Source organism: Phyllostomus discolor, chromosome 4 (genome assembly GCF_004126475.2).
Source record: "Phyllostomus discolor isolate MPI-MPIP mPhyDis1 chromosome 4, mPhyDis1.pri.v3, whole genome shotgun sequence".
NCBI classification, from domain to species: Eukaryota; Metazoa; Chordata; class Mammalia; order Chiroptera; family Phyllostomidae; genus Phyllostomus; species Phyllostomus discolor.
Window position 1 is genome coordinate 97,436,039 of NC_040906.2, and position 18,617 is coordinate 97,454,655.

The following is an 18,617-nucleotide window of genomic DNA, read 5'->3' on the forward strand; positions in this document are numbered from 1 at the left end:
CAAGTGAGAGGCAGTGGATCCCACAGCCAGGTGCAAGAATTCTCCAGAAAGAGGGGGGAGAGACACTTGTCATGCTAACCCTAGAAGGGAAAAAGAAAGTGCACATGTGAATTTAGGCAAGTCTGTCAGCTGGGGGCTGGGGTTGCCTGTGTCTTCCTTTTAAAGAAGGAAGTGAGGATTCAAAACTCTCAGAGACAGAAATGGACTAGGCAAATCTCCACATTCAGATGAGCAGTCTCTTCCAGAAGCCATTAGATAAGAAGGCATGAAAATCCCCAGACCTGATATGGAATCACCATGGCCTGGAGTCAGAGTCCTAGAACAGACCTTATTGCTCTTCTGTGGGAACACCTTCCCTGGTATGTCTCTTGGATTTCCCTTTTGGCAACCTTGGCTCAGAAGTTTCCTCATAAAGTCTGGTTCACTTTTTCCTGTCCAACAGCCCTGACTGCTACCAAGCTCTGAGTCACAGTGGAAGTATCAGAGACCACTTCAGTAAAAACAGCAGCTGTAGCAGCAACAGCAGGCCACAAATATGGACTACTCAAATACAGAAAACTTTGACAAGGAGAATTACATCTAGGAGTTCTCCAATTACAGTTACAACACTGACCTGCCCTTTTTGCCCCACCCTGACCCATGCCAGCAGAATCTCTGGATATCAACAAGTATGCTGTGGTTGTCATCTATGCCCTGGTCCTCCTGCTGAGCCTCCTGGGAAATTCCCTGGTGTTGCCAGTTGTCTTACACAGCCAGGTCAGCTGCTCTGTCACTGATGTCTACCTGCTGAACCTGTCCCTGGCAAACCTGCTCTTTGCCTATCTGGCAAAGCACAGGGCTGGATCTATGGCACAATCTTATGCAAGGTGGCCTCACTCCTGAAGTAGTGAGTAGAAGTCTACTTCTAGAGTGGTATTCTACTACTGGCCTGTATCAGCATGGACCACTACCTGGCTATTGTGTATGCCACACACGAACTGACTCAGAAGCGGCACTGGGTCAAGTTCATATGCTTAGGCATCAGGACCATATCCCTGATCCTATCCCTGGCCATCTTTGTCTTCCACAGGACAATCCACCCATATAATTCTGGCCCTGTCTGCTATGAGGATCTGGGTCCCAATACAACAAAATGGTGCACTATGATGCGGGTCTTGCCTCAGACCTTTGGCTTCTTCATGCCCATGCTTGTCATGCTGTTCTGCTATGGACTCAGCCTGTACACGCTGTTTCAGGCCCACATGGGGAAGAAGCACTGGGCCATGCAGGTCATCTTTGCTATTATGCTCATCTTCCTGCTCTGCTGGCTGCCCTACAATCTGGCCCTGGTGTCAGACACCCTCATGAAGCTCCAGGTCACCGAGGAGAACTATGAGTGCCAAAACAACGTTGGTCAGGCCATGGATGCCACCAAGATTTGGGGTTTCTTCCACAGCTGTCTCAATCCCTTCATCTATGCCTTCATTGGCAAGAAATTTCACCATGGATTTCTCAGGATAATGGCCATCCATGGCCTGATCAGCAAGGAATTCCTGGTCAAGTATGGCAAGCCATCCTTTGTTGGGTCTTCCTCAGGGAACACTTCTACTACCCCCATCCCTGGTGCAGCCCCACAAGCCTCTTCCCCTTTTGTAAGCACCCAAGACTCATGTCTACTGGCTATTCACAGTCTCTGTCAGGACAGCCCTTCACTGAGGTCACAGGAAGTTACTGAGGCCATGACCTTGCCAGGCACCATTGTATGGTTGAGAAAGCCTGCCTTACAGCCTCACCTCTTATTATAATCACTATGTCAATGGCTAGAGCTCTGTCCATCCTACCACTGAGCCCACAGCACTCTGTCCTTTGAGACATTTCAAAGACATGCTTTTAAGTGAGTTCAAAAAGTTCCCACCCTTGGGAGCCATTAGTGGCAAACACCACAGTTACTTCCCTAACTCTCCCTTTCTTTGCCTGCTAGCAAAGTCAGCTTCCCTTGAGAGAGGTTGAAAATGACAGATACACACTTCCATGACTCCTTTAAGGTATGAGTGGCCATATTCTCCAGTTCTGACTAGGAAGACTTACAGGCAAGTGTGTGCTCTAAACCAATGTCCCATGTCACCAAGTTCTGTGTTATCAATGCTCCCATAAGGGCAATATCAAAGGTGGTGGTAGTTAGCAACCAGCTCACAAAATTCTAGAAAATGTAATAATCTGTTTTCATAAGCAAGTACAAACTGGCTTCTGCAAATCATTGCTTAAGAGAGATCTGTTGGGGCCAGGGGACTCCTGGAAAATACTTCTGATTAAATAAGAGAGGAACACACACTTCCACATCCTTGGGTCTTGTATTTGAATATGGATATATGTGGTGGTGAGGCAGCAATTTGTGACAATGAGGCAAATAAATATATATCACACTTAGGCTGATGAAGTCAGAGAATAAAAAGAACTTAAAATTGAAGAGCCCAGAAATAAACCTAAGTAAGCACAAGAACAAAACTTCTCCCTTACCTTACATTATATACTAAAATTAACTCGAAATAGATAGAAGACCCAAACATAAGAACAAAAAGTATATAACTCTTAGAAGAAAACAAAGGGATAAAAGCTTCACAATATTGGATTTGGCAATGATGTCTTGGATATGACACCAAAACCACAGACAACAACAAAAAATAGATAAATTGCTCTTCATCAAAGTTAAAAACTTTAGTGCATCAAAGGACACTCTTAACAGAGTAAAAATACAAACCACAGAATGGGAGAAAATATTTGCAAACCATGTATCTTATAAGGGGTTAATATCTAGAATATATAAAGAATCCCTATAACTCAACAATGCGGGGGGGCCTTATTCAAAAATAGGCAAAGTATTTGGAGAACAGACATGCCTCCAAAGAACACATATGAAAAAAAAATAGCAGGTGTTGGTGAGGATATGAAGACACCAGAATACTCGTGCAATGCTGATGAGAAACAGTATGGCTATCCTTCAGAAAAATTAAACTTAGAATTACTGTATGATCTAACAATTCCAGTTCTGGGTTATAGCCAAAAGAACTGAAAGCAAAGACTCAAATGGGTATTTGTACATTGATGTTCATAACAGCATTATTCCAGCAATAGCCAAAAGGTGGAAACAACATGAGGGTCCATCAATGGATGACTGGATAAACAAAATGTGGTATATACATACAATAAAATATTATTCACTCTTAAAAAGGAACAAATTTCTAACATATGCTACAACATGAATAAACCTCGAATATACTGTGCTAAGAGAAATAAGCCAGATACCAATACTCTATGATTCCACTTACATGAGGTACCTAGAATAATTAAATTGACAGAGGCAGAAAGTAAAATAGTAGTTACTAGGGAGTTGAGGGAAGGGGGAATTGGGAGTTATTATTTAATGGATACAGAATTCAGTTGGAGATGATAAAAAGACTCTGGAGATAGATAGTGGTGATAGTTGTACAACAATGTGAATGTACTTAATGCCATTAAACTGTACATTAAATGTTAAAATGGTAAACCTTGTTGTGTATATTTTACCACATTTCTTTTTAAATCCAGTTGCAAAAAAAGCAAACCCTGGAACCACTTGCCTATAGTGTCCTATTAAGTGATATAATTAAATACATACCTTTTATGTAAAAAAAAAATCACAGAGAGGAGGAAGCAGATTGGATGGACAGCTTAGATCCCCATGTAGTCATTTGTTTTGATTTTGCTTTTGCAAAGCAACTGCATGTGTTGTACAACTGAGAAGCAATTCAAAACAAAGCAAAACAGAAATGTCTTTCTAAAATAGGTTTTTGTCTGTATTAAGCAATCAATAAGTATTTGTGGGTTCCTATACTGAATGGAGGAAGCAGGTAACCCCAGAGTCCCAGGCAGGATCTGGCCCTGGCTCTGGCCTCAGGAAGACACCTGTTTTCACCCCCAAGAGGTCAGTTCTCAGGAAGCACAGTAGGTAGGTCAAGGTACCAAAAACTAGAGATAGATACTAATGAGGAAACTGAAGGGGAGGGTCAAAGCAAGGAGACATGAATAGGGGAAACAGGATGGTGGAGAAAAACAATAAAATATTCCTAAAAAGCAAGTGAGGGTGAAAGAGAGGTTAAGAGGGGCAGGGGTACAGAGCAGGTCAAGGTGAGTTCAGGATAAATTTCACAAATCTTGGCCCATGGTCTTTAGGTTTTGTTTTTGCCTGAGTTGGTTCTTCACCCTGCGTTGGGACAGGACCTTCCAGTAGCCTGATGGTGCCACATGTTCACAGTCTCAGGGGACACAGAGAAATGATCTACAGGGTAAAAGCTAGATACACAGGGCAGCACATGCACAGGACCAGGAGAGGAACACAGATGATGACTTGCAGGTGCCAAGAAGGGAGGAGCGTTGAGCAGGGGGTCCAGGGGAGGCTTTTGACTGAGACTTGAGCAGGGCTGGAAGATGGGAGCAGTGGACACACTGCAGCTCTGCTTCTACCTAACCTCAGCCAAGCTCAGAACTCCTTGACCCTCTGACATCCCTCCCACAGAGTGGTCCAAACCCTCTCTGTCCAATAAGGTGGCTACTAGCCACAAATGCTATTGAAACAGAAATTGAAATTAATTAATTAATATTAAGTAAAATTTAAAATTCAGTTCCATGTGTGGCTAGTTGCTACAGACAACAAAGAGAATGGACATTTCCAAAATCTCAGAAAGTTATATCAAACAGAGCTTCTAAAAAAAAACAAAAACAAAAAATAAACAGTAGTCAGTGACAATCCAGCAATATAATTTTAGTCTGAGTATATGGAAACTTTGGGTTGGGAATATATAAAGGTAATTTTAATATAAAAAATCTTAAAGTAGGAGAAGACCCCACGCAGTGCTGCTAACACCCCAGTGGAGATGCTGAGGTCATCATCGGATTTGAAATATTTAAAGTGGATAGAAAGCTGTTTCAGCAATGCAAACTATTAAGTGCATTGTTGTGAGTAATGGTGCCATTGGTAAAACATGTCTCCTGATATCCTACACAACAAATAAATTTCCATCTGAATATGTACCAACTATTTTTGACAACTATGCTGTATCAGTTATGATGGTGGAGAGCCATATACTCTTGGACTTTTTGACACTGCAGGGCAAGAGAGTTATGGCAGATTATGACTGCTGCATTATCCACAAACAGATGTATTTCTAGTCTGTTTTTCAGTGGTCTCTCCATTCTCATTTGAAAATGTGAAAGAAAAGTGGGTGCCTGAGATAACTCACCACTGTCCAAAGACTCCTTTCTTGCTTGTTGGGATCCAAATTGATCTCAGAGATGACCCCACAACTACTGAGAAACTTGCCAACAACAAACAGAAGCCTATAACTACAGAGACTGCTAAAAAGCTGGCCCATGATCTGGAGTGTTCTGTGCTCACACAGAAAGGCCTAAAGAATGTACCTGATGAAGCAATATTGGCTGCCCCAGAGCCTCCAGAACTGAAGAAGAATCACAGGTGTGTGCTGCTATAAACATCTCTCCAGAGCCCTTTCTGCACAGCTGGTGTCAGCATCATACTAAAAGCAATGTTTAAATCAAACTAAAGATTAAAAATTAAAATTCCCCTGGCTGGCATAGCTCAGTGGATTGAGTGCGGGCTGCAAGCCAAAACCTGCATCACAGGTTCAATTCCCAGTCAGGGCACACGGCTGGGTTGCAGGCCATGGTCCCCAGCAACCTCACATTGATGTTTCTCTCTCTCTCTCTTTTTCTCCCTCCCTTCCCTCTCTAAAAATAAATAAATAAAATCTTTAAAAAAATAAAATTCGTTTTTGCAATAATGACAAATGCCCTGCACCTATCCTCATGCACCCATGTGAAACAAGGCCCGTAGGTATGGTCCCTTCCCGCCTCTCAGTGCTGGTTAATTTTGAGTAATTCTGTATTGTCAGAAAAATGATCAGTACTAGCTTTTTGTTTTGTTTTTTTGAAAAAGCATTTTTTGTTAGTTTGTTTAAAAGCAAGGCATGCTTGTGATGACTCTGTAACAGACTAATTCGGGTTGTTGAAGCTGCTCCCAGGTCCCATTCTGGAAAGTGATCTGGAACATTTCATTTTATTTATTTTCCTTCTATTTTTAGGAGGGGAGTGTGTGTGGGGGGGCTGTTTTTATTTAGTCACTTTTTAAAAAATTCATCAACCATTGGACAGCCCTTTAGGGGAGGAGGATGGAGTGATTCCACATCCCACTTCCTAGATCTAGTTTAGAAAACATGTTCCCCGCCTGGTGCTCTTAGAAAGGAGTGTTGTCAATGCCTCATTTAATAACATGCTCTTTTTTGAAAGTTGCCTTTTCTCTACACCCTTGAATAGGCTCAGTATTTGATGAAACTCACGAGAGTGGGTAGAACCTGTCTTGCCCCTCCTCTTTTCTAGGATGCACTATATATGTGACTGAATTTCAAGGAAATTTGTTAACCATTTGCTGATTTTTTAAAGTTAGTTTCTAAATTCTTTCATTGCTAAGAAAAGTACTGCACTTTTTAAAATAACATCAAATGGGTTGAATACATAATTTAAAAAACAAATTATTTCCTTGTCAGTCATGGTCTTATATGCTTAGCATAGATTTGCAGCTTAATAGTGTATGAAATGGTGTTCTAGAACACAGCTGAAGAACATCGCCCTATGTGGGACTAGAAGACAGATGTCTGTGGAATGATTCACATCCTCTTTCAAGTTATAAGGATGGAAAACTGCTTCATTAAGAAGCTAGGGGTGGGGTGGGTAGGGTTGGGGAGAACTATTTAACAACATGGGGACCAGTCAGGGGATTCCCTTATTTCTGTTTTGCTTGAGGAATGCTAGAGGAGACAGTTGAGGCTCTCTAGTTTAATAAAAATCACAGAGAGAGTCTCATGAAGACTCTTCCTAAATGTTAATAAGGATTTTATCAGCTTATTTTGGTTGCAGTTTCCAATTTTTTAGACATTTAGGTAATCTTCTCCACCTTCCCCAAATCCTAATTCTTGTAGATTCATTAATGTTGAACCAGTGTTTTCTCATGTCTCAATTCTTTGTATATGCATTCTTTTCAGATGTATTAAACAAAAAAATCCTTCAAAATAAATAAAAGATCTTAAAGTAAATAATTTACATTACTGAATATGTAGCCTAAAAGGTTATCCCAAGAAATTTCAGATTCAGAACTCAGGTATTAGCAAATTCAGCTGGTACCTAAAGTTCCTTCAAAAAAATAAAATAAATTTCATTGACTTTCCTTGATTCTTTCTTACTAATGTGTATGATATTCATGGAAAGCACTACCTGAATGATTTACAGAAGTCACAAAAGTAGCATCCCACTCACCAGGGAAACTTTGAAAAAATTACATTTTGTCATCTCTGCCCACCCAGTCACTTTGTGTAGAGAACATAGCTGCTCATTTGTAAATGATTCATGGTGTTTGGGTGACCTCTGAGGTGGTCTTCTGACATTGTCCTAAATGTTTGGATAGAGCTCTGTGTGGGTTCCTGCTTAAAGCAGGCAGGATATCTGGTTGTCCCAAGTACAGACCAAGAATGTACCTGTCATGTTTTGCATTCACAAATCAGCCAAAAAAGTTATCAAACTTCCACCTTAGAGTCAACAAAACATGTAAAATAGAATGTTAAATGGTCACAGGCCTGCTCAGAAAGCAACCTGCAGCCTGTCAGCAGCATCAGAAACCCATTCTTCAAAGGACAACACCATGGATCTCAGATCAAAGAAGAAAAAGCAGAGGAAAAAATCCAGACAAATCTTTCACTTCATTGTCTGATGACTTCCTTGAAAAAAAAAAAACAGTAATAATTTACCCAATGACATGATGACAATATATTATGTTTTCAGTCTCCTTATAGGACTCTCTGTTGGTCTCTCAATCACTAGATCACAGACTAGTGCACATTTCTTCCATAAATGAAAAGATTTATCTTTTTTAATATGATTCTCTCCTCTTGTCATGAAGATGCAGATCAGTGATTGATTCTGAACTCCAGGGTCTGGGTGGCTGGATCTGTTTTTGATGTAGTTGCCAGCAAAAAAAAAGACTAAAAAAAAATGGAGACATTCATTTGAATTTTCTCACAGGATGGTGGTTATTATTGCCAGCTAATACATTAATTGTATACCATGTTCCTGGCACTACACTGAGCTCCACACATGTGTTATTTGAGCTTTGTAACAACTCTATTATCTATTATTTGTAACAGCTGCTATTATCTGCATCAGGGGGAAGGAGGAACCTGAGGCACAGAAGGGTGAGGTGCCCAAACTCATAGGAGTGGCAGAGCTAAGACCCAAACCAGGTAGGATGTGCCATGCCATGCCTGGGCTCAAACTGTACTGATCTCACAGAGGCTAAGAGATATTCTGTTCCTAGAGAAGAGGGAGGGATGAGAATAAAAAGAAAGTGAACCATATTGGGTGCACCCAAGGAGGAGTTGAGGGTGTGCCAGAGAATAGAGACCAGCACTCTTTACATGTCTGTAGGGCTGATGCTCACAATAGCTTTCCAAGGTTTCCTATGATTATATAATTTATCATGTAGTTCGCCTCTTGATTAACTTTTTTCTGTTACTCTATGACAGTGAGAAATCAAAAGGGATTTTAAATTGTTTTGAAGGAAATAGGATGGAAAAGAAAAAAAATGATGCAAGTGGATCTGCAAGAGAAAAGAGGCATGGACCCCTCAAAAAGACCAGAAGGACCAGCTATGTGGATGCTTGCTTACCCAGGATACAGCTCTGGGCAGAGTGGTTTGCAATAGTGCCAGTGTCTAATACATCAGATTAACTTGGTTAATCTCCTTACCTAACTCGTTGATACCAAAAATGCCACTGTTAAGGCTTTCCATTTAGTTTAAGCTTATTTTCTATTACAATGAAAATTTGGGGGAGCAGGCAAGATGGTGGAGGAGCAAATGGAAGTAAATGTACCATCTCCCAAGACCAGTCTGGAATTACAACTAAATTATGGAGAAATCACTTGAAATAGACAACTGAACAATAGCAAGAGAGAAGCCTTATAACCTCGGATGAATGGAGAGAGGAATAACCTTCAGGATGATGTGGTGACTCTTGATTCCAAACTGAGCTGGATCTCCTTTGCTAAAACTGTTGCCCTAGTCTTCCTTTTGTCTCCCTGGTCTCCTAAGTTTATTCATACATTTTACACACATGTGAACAAATTAAACACAAATTTAACAAAGTTTTAAATTGGTGTCCTTGAATAAGATGGCCCTCATTTTAGTTTGAGCCATATGATTTAACACACCATAAAAATATAGCATATAATAATTAGCAACTACCTGTTTTGTGGATCTGGGTAAAATGGAAGCCATTGAGAAAAGTCTTGTCCTGGCTCATTCAGAAAGAACAATCACATGACACAGGCCTCATCTAGAACAACATTAATGCTAATGTCTCAAAATCTGTAAACTATGCAGCACAGATGCTGTTGGATCACCAAAAAGATAGAGAAAAATGTGCCAAGGTGCTCAAGATGTGTGAGTGCTCCAAAGTTTGGTTAGTCATCCTCATACTGATGGTTGGGTGGGTCGTGGAAAAGCTCAGGCCAGGGCCTTCTGAGCTGCCGCTTGAGGAAGTGAAGCTGTCAGGATGGGCTTCAGACAGAATCAATTTTCTTTACAAAACACCATTTAATACTGTTTATTCATTATAAAACACATTAAGAACAACAATCAAAATTATCTTTTTATAACCAGGTTACAAAAAATGATTGAGTCAGCCCCACATACCCTGGCCTTCTGCCCCTGCTTCTGTGAAATGGTTTTAACAACTATTTTCTATCAGTTGGAGCAAAGACAAGGGGAGGCTGACTGGTGCTGGGAGCCTGGAGTGAGGAGAAGAGTCAGGGGAGATCGCCAGCCCTCTTTAGCCTCCATTCTACCAGCTCCTGGCAATACGGAAGTCTCTGGGACCCCTAGAAGCAGGACTCCAAGGGGGTTCTGAGCCCTCTCTCCTTGGCCCTGGGGCAGCCTGGGACTCTCCAGAAGGTCTCATGACCTCGCCTCCCTTTCATTTCCCTCAGGGAATTGCAGGATGTCCTTCTGGGGGGGAAGAAATAAGCCTCCAAGTCCAATCATGTGTTCATGGGAAAGTTGACTCCAGCTGCATCTCTTCTGGGTCTCGGTTAAACAACAGCTTCCATTGTTGGCAGAAGGGCCTGATCTTTCTTGAGAGCTCACTAAACATTGCTCCCAAGGAGCACTTGGGAAGGAAATTTGGCTACAGCATGGCTCCCACCTCCCCACTTGGAGGTCAGATGCATCTCTTGAGAGGGCAAGTTTGCAAGATGGAGATCGAGGGGGCTAGCAGCCATGAACCCTCCGCACACGCTTCTTCCCCGGGTGTCTCCATTGTCCTGCAGCCCTGGGACCTGGGCTGAGGCTCTGAGAACCCAGACTTTCCTTTGCCCTGGGCTGGGGGCTGAGGAGCTCTAGGGGACAAGGCTCCTGTCCCATGGCCCCGAGGGGTTGGGTCATGGGTTTCTTGTGTAGACATAGCACAACTCTGTCCTTGGTGTGTCCTGTCTAAGATGCTAGTGTTTGGGATAGATAGGCTCAGGTCATGGAAAGAAGGCAAGGGCCTCAGGGGTGGGGCTATTTGGAGGCCCAGATGATTCCCAGAGGAGCTTCCAAATGCAAAAAGGTGGGTGTGGTCCGGGGACATGGTCATAGAAGCTGTCCACCTCTGCGGTCCTGAAAGAATGGTGTGTATCCTTCAGGCTGCCTGGCTCCCTCCTGCAGGCTGCAGGAGTCTGGACCTCATACTGCTGGCTCCAGAGGCATTCATAGGGGTGTCTCCTAGTACTGAGCAGGAGACCAAAGGACTTCTTGACCCCAAAGCACAAGTGTCTGTGGGTCTCTGGCAGTAACACAGGCCCAAATGTGCCCATGTACCCCATCAAGAATGGGATGGACTAGGTGTGCAGAGCAGTGTGTGGTCTCACATGGACCAAGGTGACCTATATGTTATTTGGAGGACTGCTGTGTGTGTGTTGAGAGGGAAAATAGACAGGAGGAATTTGGGGCCAGAAGTCAGGTGCAGGAGTAGAAGTGGTCATTCTTCTGGAAGCAGGATCAGGCCATGACCCTTCCCCTGACTTGACAGCACATGGGCTGCAGCTGGGAGGCAGCCCCAGAGCCAGCCAGTCCTCCCAACATCTAATCCTGCTGTGCTGGGCCTGGGGACGCTGGAGCCTCCGGCAGCGCGTTCTTACTTGGCGTTTGGACTGTCTGGACCAGGACCCCACAGAGGCCCCACTCAGGGTGGCACCTACCCCTCCAGCAGATGGACAGAGAAGAGAAGGGGGCTAACTGGTCAGGAAGGGTCCTGTGGAGGAGGTTCTCAAGTTCCGCCTGGCTCCCCATCTGCTCTTGGCATTAGAAAGCAGAGCCCGAGGTTGGGGTCCTGGCAGGCTGCATTCACCTGATGATCTTTTGCAAACTGGAGGCCATGGGCAGGAGGAGTCCAGCTCCCCTGGCCTGCAAATGCTGTGCTTCCTGGTGAGGTGGTGCCAGTCACAGGGTATGTCTTCAGCACATGACTTCACCGGGCCCGAACATGGTGATCAAAACTGAGGAGGGTACAGGGGCCAAAAGAGAGCATCATTCTGGACCCTGAGCACAGCAGGCTGTGGTCAGGACAGCCAGCCCAGGTGGGCCCCCTTTGAGGGGCAGGCAGCCTGTGTGGTTTCTGAGTGTCCAGGGGTCCCCCTCCCCACACTAAGTCAGTACTCCCAAGACTCACCTTCCTAGGGACACGGGGGAAATATGCCAATTTTTGGCCATCCACTCTTAAATTGCCTGGGTCAGCTGGGCTGGCAGAAGAGTTGGAATGTGGGTTCCACATTGTCTGGCCAGTCAGGGTTCTCCTTGCTGGTGCCAGAGATGGGAAGTGGGAGTAGCCTTGGCTGTCCTGGGCCCTGTGGGGAAGAGAGGGAAGGATGGTGTGGGGGTCCCTGTAGACAGCCTTCACCTCCAGGTGCAACATTCTCCCACACCCTCAGAGGCCTACGGCTGGCCCCAGGGAGGCTGCAGGAACATGGCCCTGACCCAGTGAAGCCGAGGGCCAGATCAACTGCACAGCTCAGCAACTGCCCTCTGAGTGCCCAGGAGAAGAGTGAACAGGGTTCTTTGCCCCAGTGGAGTCCCTGACCTCCCCTAGCCTCCAGGCCCCAATACCTTACAGCAGGGCTTCACCTCCCTTCCCACTGCCACAGTTCCCCTACTCCCAACCCAGACAGATCTTGTTCTGCCAGAGGGAGCCTAGTCACTCTCTCCCAGGGAGGCTGCTTTGTGGAGTGGGGCATACACCAGGCACAGGGCACCATCGCTCCTCCACCAATGTCCAGGAGGGGCAACCACCTAGTGACATGAGCTAGACACCCACATGCCTGAGAACTCACTGTGGAGATGGTGGAGGGACAGAGGTTTCCTGGATCTGGGGTTCCCATCAGGATTACCTGTGGCTGTTTCCCACTGTATTCTGCTCCCTGTACAAAGCAGGTATCTGACACCTGAATCTTTGAGTGGTCTCCTGTGGCTGGGACTCGTGCTCTCTGGGGAAGTTTGCAGGATGGCCCCACGGAGTGGAGATGGTGGCAGGAAGTACTGACTCGGCAGGAGGTGGGGAAAGGCCAGTGAACCCTCTGCCCAGGGGGTCAGAGGGTAGAAAAGGACTAGGAGGGGGATTCAGGAGGAGAGGACGCTGACTAGCAGTGTGAGAGACCACTTGGGCAAGGGGGAGGGAAGGAGAGGAAGGGGCATTGATGGGGTAGGAGATGCCAGGGATCCCAGAGGACCTGCAGAGGCTGCTGGCCTTGCGGGCTGGCAGGAGAGGAGCAGCCCTGCTGGTGACAGATGGGAACTTGGTTTGGTGAGGTCGGGGGGCACGGGGAGGAACAGGCCGAGGCCCAGAAGGGGGGACTGGTGGAGGGCAGGGGGAGAGGGAAACAAGTGAGAGGGAAGAGTCAGAGGAAAGAGGAGTGGGAGAGCTTGGTCTGGGAATAGGAACAACAGGGATGTGTTTCTTCTTCATCGCTGCCAATGCAGACAGAGAATGAGAGTTTGACCCAAACGTGGGGTTCTAGAATCTCAGTTGGCTGCCTCTGTTTTCTCAGGGTGTGTCTTTGTGATGTCAGAGCAGAGAATTCTAGAGAGAGTGACCTAGGTGGCCCGCCTGCAGCACCACTGTGTGCACTGTAGGGATCAGCAAACCAAGGTCTTAATGGAGACTGTTGAAGGCATTGCCTGAGCCAGAGCCAGAGCATGTCCTTCCTACAGCCTGAGTCACCCGGGCTGGGGCTGCATCTTCGCCCACTTGCTGCCTGGGGAGGCTGCCTGAGAGTAGGGCTGGCTGGTGTTCTGGAGTGGCCCCTCCTTCCAGGGCATTTCCATCCTCTTCCAGTAGCCCCTGCATGGGAGGGTCAAGGGGCTCAGCCGGTCCCTGAGCTTGGGTGCCAGGAAGATGTCTGGGCTTGGGACATCTGAGCAGGGACAGTCCAGTTTGTTTCTGGGCATCCCTGGTGGGGGGGGTGAGGGACGGGGGGCCAGGGCAACAAGGGGCAGCAATGAGTGTTGCTCCAGAAGCAAGAGCTCAGAGAACTGAGTCCTCCCAGGTGTGTGTGCTAGGACACAGTGAGCTGGACACAGGCCCCATGCCTGCCCCTCTCCTCCCTGGCACCCTGTCCTGGTCCAGGGGAAGGACCTGTGACCACAGTAAGGGAGGAAACCCCTCTGTGTTGTCACTCATCACTCATGCAGTAACATACTCTGCTCACTGGATCTCGGGAAGGACCTCAGGGAGACTTCCCAGGAAATTTCCTAGCGCTGGACCCCAGACTCAGGAAACCTGACATGGAAAGGAGCAAACCACACCCACCCACATGTGACTGAATGATTTTTCCTAGGACTCCATGAGCCTGACAGCTGGGGCAAAGGGACCTGGGTGTCTGGAGTCTTAGCGGACTCACCAGGTGCTGCTTTGTCCCTAAGAAAATGTCCCAGAGAGCCTGAACCCCATCAAGCCACCTACGATGGCTATTCTGTCACAGCTCCTCCCTCATGTCTGTTACATCTGATGCCATCACCTACATTGGCCCCAATGCTCCATTTCAGCCCCTCTCAGGGCCTGGAGACCCCATCCATTACTCCACCAGCTCTTCACTGTCCTGCTCTCCCCACTCATGTGTCATCATTATAATGGATCCCTTGTAGACACCCCAAGACACTGACAGGTCAGTGAGAAGGGGCCCTGTGCTGGCCTCTCACAACTCCACAGTGAGGGAACCAAGGGGGAGGGGGGATGGCAGAGCCCCAGGCACTACATGGCCACCAAAAAGCCAGAAGGGCCGGGCTGCTCCCTGTGCCCAGGTGGAGGGTGGGGCTGTGTGCTGAGCTCCCCAGAGATCTCAGTGGTTCAGCCTGGTGTAGGAGCTCTTGGCTGACCCCTGCACACCTGATGGTGGTGGTAAACCATGAGAGACCTCAACCATCATTCCTTGGGCTGGGGAGGGGGGTTAGGTTCTACATCAGGAAACATGGAATGGTTCCTGAGTGTGTGAAGGGGGAAGAAGCAGGTCAGTATCCAAGCAGAGAGGACTATGGATGGGTTAGCACAGGCTGCAGAGCTGAAGACTCAGGCCCTGGCTGGCTAGGGTTTCTCAGGAATGTTGGATATTGACTGCAGTGAACCAAAGAAGCCCCTGAGGTTCAGGCCTGACCCTGCCCCACACCCTAAAAAGCTGCACCTGCCACACTTGTGTGCTCCAGGGAAAGAGGACAAGACTCCTGAGTTAACCAAGACTAAGTATCCTCAAAACAAAACTTAATCCCAGGAAAAAAATGAAGCAGCTATGGGCCCATCACACCTGAGTTTAAGAACAGAGGTGTGTATAGTCCTGGGCAGTGAATAAAGACATCATCTCAGCCATAAGCACTGGCTGCCTGGTGACAGAGGTAGATATCTAAACAGATAATTATATGATGCCCCCATATCCTCCTATGAGGACCAGCATTGTCACTGTGCTGCTGGAGTCTCCTTCCTTCTACCACCAACCATAAGTCAGGGGTGTTACCTCATGAAACATTGTCCCACCATGTATCATCTACCAGGAAGAGTGGGGTAACACTGGACTACAGACAGAGCTGTATTCTTCCTGGGGGCCTCCTGTGGGGGCAGGTGGCTGTGTCAGGGCTGATTACATGCCAAAAATCCCAGCCAGGTGCTTCCCTCTCACAACAGAGTAGCTGGCCCCTCAGGGCATCCAGCACTGGGCAAGTCCTGCCAATGTCACTTGCTGGATCTCACCCCACTACCACCACTGTAGGTCAGAGCCACTGCAAATTGCCTCTTGTGGGGTTCACTGCAGTGATCACTATAGTTCCTAGTGGGTCAGCCTCTAGTGTTACTCCTCTGTTCCTCCACCAAAGAGCCTCTGCACGTTAACTCAGCAAGGTTGACACAACAGGCAAGTGAGGCTCTTAACCTGGCTGTTGCTTCTGCAGCAGCCTTGCTCCTCACTCTCCTCACTCCACACTCCAGCCACACTGAGTCAGAGCCTGAGGGGATCTTCAGTTAAGCCCCATGGCCTGGAAAACAACTGCACAATAGAGAGAGAGAAGCCTTATAACCACGAACAGACAGAAGAATCTGCTTCAACATGACGTGACTGGTAAGGAGTGTGGTAGAGACATGAGAGGGCTGGCTGGGCGCCCACAGGTGGCAGCTGAGGTGCTGGAGGGATGTTTAATTGGCTGGTTGGATCCCACTGAGAAGTGGGGCATCTAAACCCTCAACTGGGATTCTCCAGGCAATAGCACCAGAGCCCTAAAAGTACTCAGATGGCCTCCAGCTGAAAAGTGGCAGGGCTTCTCTCTGTCAGAGACATGGCTGGAGATGCAAAAAGCCATTTAAAGGGCCAATGCATAAATTTTCATTAATGATCACTTACCCTAGGCTCTGGCAAAGGTGGGGACAGAGTAGGTTAGAAACATCAAAGGAGAGGCTGGGGACAGAAGCTTTGGGAGAGAACTGAGAGAGTAGACTCCAGGATCCTGGTGCTGGGTCATCCCCCATACTGCTGCAGCCATTGTGCTCAGGCAATCCACTCCCCTCTGAGAGGCAGCAGTCTGAAGGCAAACAATAGCCCCAACCTCAGGAAGGATCCTGCCCTGCCCTGTGGTGCTTAAGCCTGACTGCAGAGTGCAGAGTGACTAGATTAACAACTGAAGGAGTCAGCCACAGATAGTAGATCCCTGATAGTCTCCAATAGGCTGCCTAAGGCCAGACTGGGGCACCATCTGACATCACCAGAGGTGGACCCAGAGAGAAAAAACAGTGGTAAATACTAGCTACCAACTGGTAAACCTTGCTACCAAGAGGAAATCCACCATGGTCTTCTCCATGATTTGCGATATTTTCTCTCCTTCATAGTTTTTTAACATTCATTTCTTCTCCTTCAAGTTTGTGCATATTAAGTCACTAGATTTTATACTGTAGTTTAATTCACATATTTTGCCCCTCCCTTCTCTAGACCCATTTTACCTTCTTCTTTTCTCTTATAATTTTCATTTTAAATTTCATCTTCTCTCTTGCTAGAATTTGTTTCCATTCACACTTTTCCTATTTCTCCCCCATCCAGCTTCTCAAAACCAATTTCCTTGTCAATGGTCATCTCACATTCTTTTTCTCCCTTTTAAAATATCTGCGTCCTCTCTCCACCTGCAGCAATCTTTGCTCATTGGTTGTGGGTAGGGTAGTTTTTGTTGCATTTTTTTCAATTTTATCTCTAGATCTTCACTAATTTTGTACTTCAAATCTCAAATTTTATTGTTCCCCTCTTCTGTTTTTTATGTCTCAAATTTTAATTTGACCCTGTCTTAGCCTGTTTCTTTCTTTTTTTCTTGCTTTCATCCTGTCCTTTTTTTCTTTTTTCCTTTTTATTTCCATCTCAAATTTTAACTTTTCCTTGTCTTAGCCTGGTTTTTGTTCCTCACTCTTAGTATTCCTTCTCCCTCTATTATCTCAAAATCACTTCCCTTTCCTCTAGAAATCTCTTATGCCTTTCTTTCTTTCTTACTTTCTTTCTTTCTTTCTTTTTTCTTTTTTCCTTCTTATTTCTATCCCACCTATACTAATTTTAGCTCATTTGTTGTTGATAGTGCTGTGGTGGAGATTTCTCTCCACTTTGGTTCCTTTTTTTTTATTATTTATTTACTTTTTTCCCCTTTTTCCTTCTCTCTCACTTTATTTTATTTGTTTTAAATGCCTGTTTAAACCTAATACTATACTCATCCCTTCTTGCTCTATTCCACCTTCTTCATTCCCTTTTTTACTTATAATGTAAATTTTACTTCCACTCTTTACATTGCTCTGATTCCTTACTCTTATTAGTGCTCCTCCCTCTACCCTCTCAAAATCATTTTTCTTTCAGTAGGTCATCTCATATTTTCCCTCTTTTCTTATTAAATTCTTAATCTCTTTATACCTTATTAATATGGTTCATTTGGTGTTGATAGTGGGATTGCAGGGGGAGTTATTTTGCAGGTTTGGGTTTGTTTCCTGGGCTTTGTGGTTTTGTTCTGGAAGCACCTGCACAACAGCATATAAGACATGGTGGGTGAAGAGACCCTCAGTCAACCAGCTGGAGGGAAGGACCCACCAAAGAATGACCCAACAACACTCAAAACCCAATTACATCCAGAGAGCCAAATAAACAGCATAAAGGGCATCACCAAAGCATAAAGTTCAGGAAATCAAGGAGACTGCACTACTGAATCACACAGGTCTCCTACTGTAGAAGTTCACACCACAAAGACAGATTCAAAATATATTAATTTAAGAAGCAGAAGCAAACAAGAAGAGTCTCCCCTAAAATGGGAAGACAGAAAAACAACCCCCAACTGAAAGGAAAGGAGGAATCCTGAGAAAGAATGCTATATGGAGTAGAGACAAGCACACTATCAGATATTGAGTTCAAAACAATGGTTATAAAGAAACTCAATGAGCTCAGTGAGAATTACAAAAAACTACAGGGACACTACAAGGAACTTACTGAGAACTACATCAACATGAAAAGGGACACTGAAACTATCAATGACTCAGGAGAAAATGAAGATACAATTTTTGAACTGAAAAACACAGTAGAAGGAATCAAAAGCAGGCTAGATGAAACAGGACGGAATCAGAAAGCTGGAGGCCAAGTTAGGAAAAAAAACTCCCAGAAAGAGCAAGGAAAGGAAAAAAGACTCAAAAAGAACAAAGAGGGGTTAAGGGAACCGCAGTACAACATGAATGCTAATAATATCCACATAATAGGGATACCAGAAGGAGAAGAAGGGGAGCAAGGGATAGGAAACCTGTTTGAAAAAGGAATGATGGAAAACTTCCCTAAATGATGACAGAAAATGTCACACAATTCTAGGAAGCACAGAGGGTCCCAATCAAAAGGAACCCAAACAGGCCCACTCCAAGACACATCATAATTAAAATGGCAAAATTCAAACACAAGGAGGGAATCTTAAAGTCAGCAAGGGAGAAATGGGAAGTAGCATAAAAGAGAGCCCTGATCAGACTAGC

General features: G+C 45.5%; 2 pseudogenes; both read left to right on the top strand.

Moving 5' to 3' along the window:
* The first annotated feature begins 287 nt into the window (after nt 1-287).
* LOC114494888 lies at nt 288-1,784 on the top strand (annotated as a pseudogene).
* Nucleotides 1,785-4,856: 3,072 nt separating this feature from the next.
* LOC114495213 lies at nt 4,857-5,587 on the top strand (annotated as a pseudogene).
* The last annotated feature ends 13,030 nt before the right edge of the window (nt 5,588-18,617 follow it).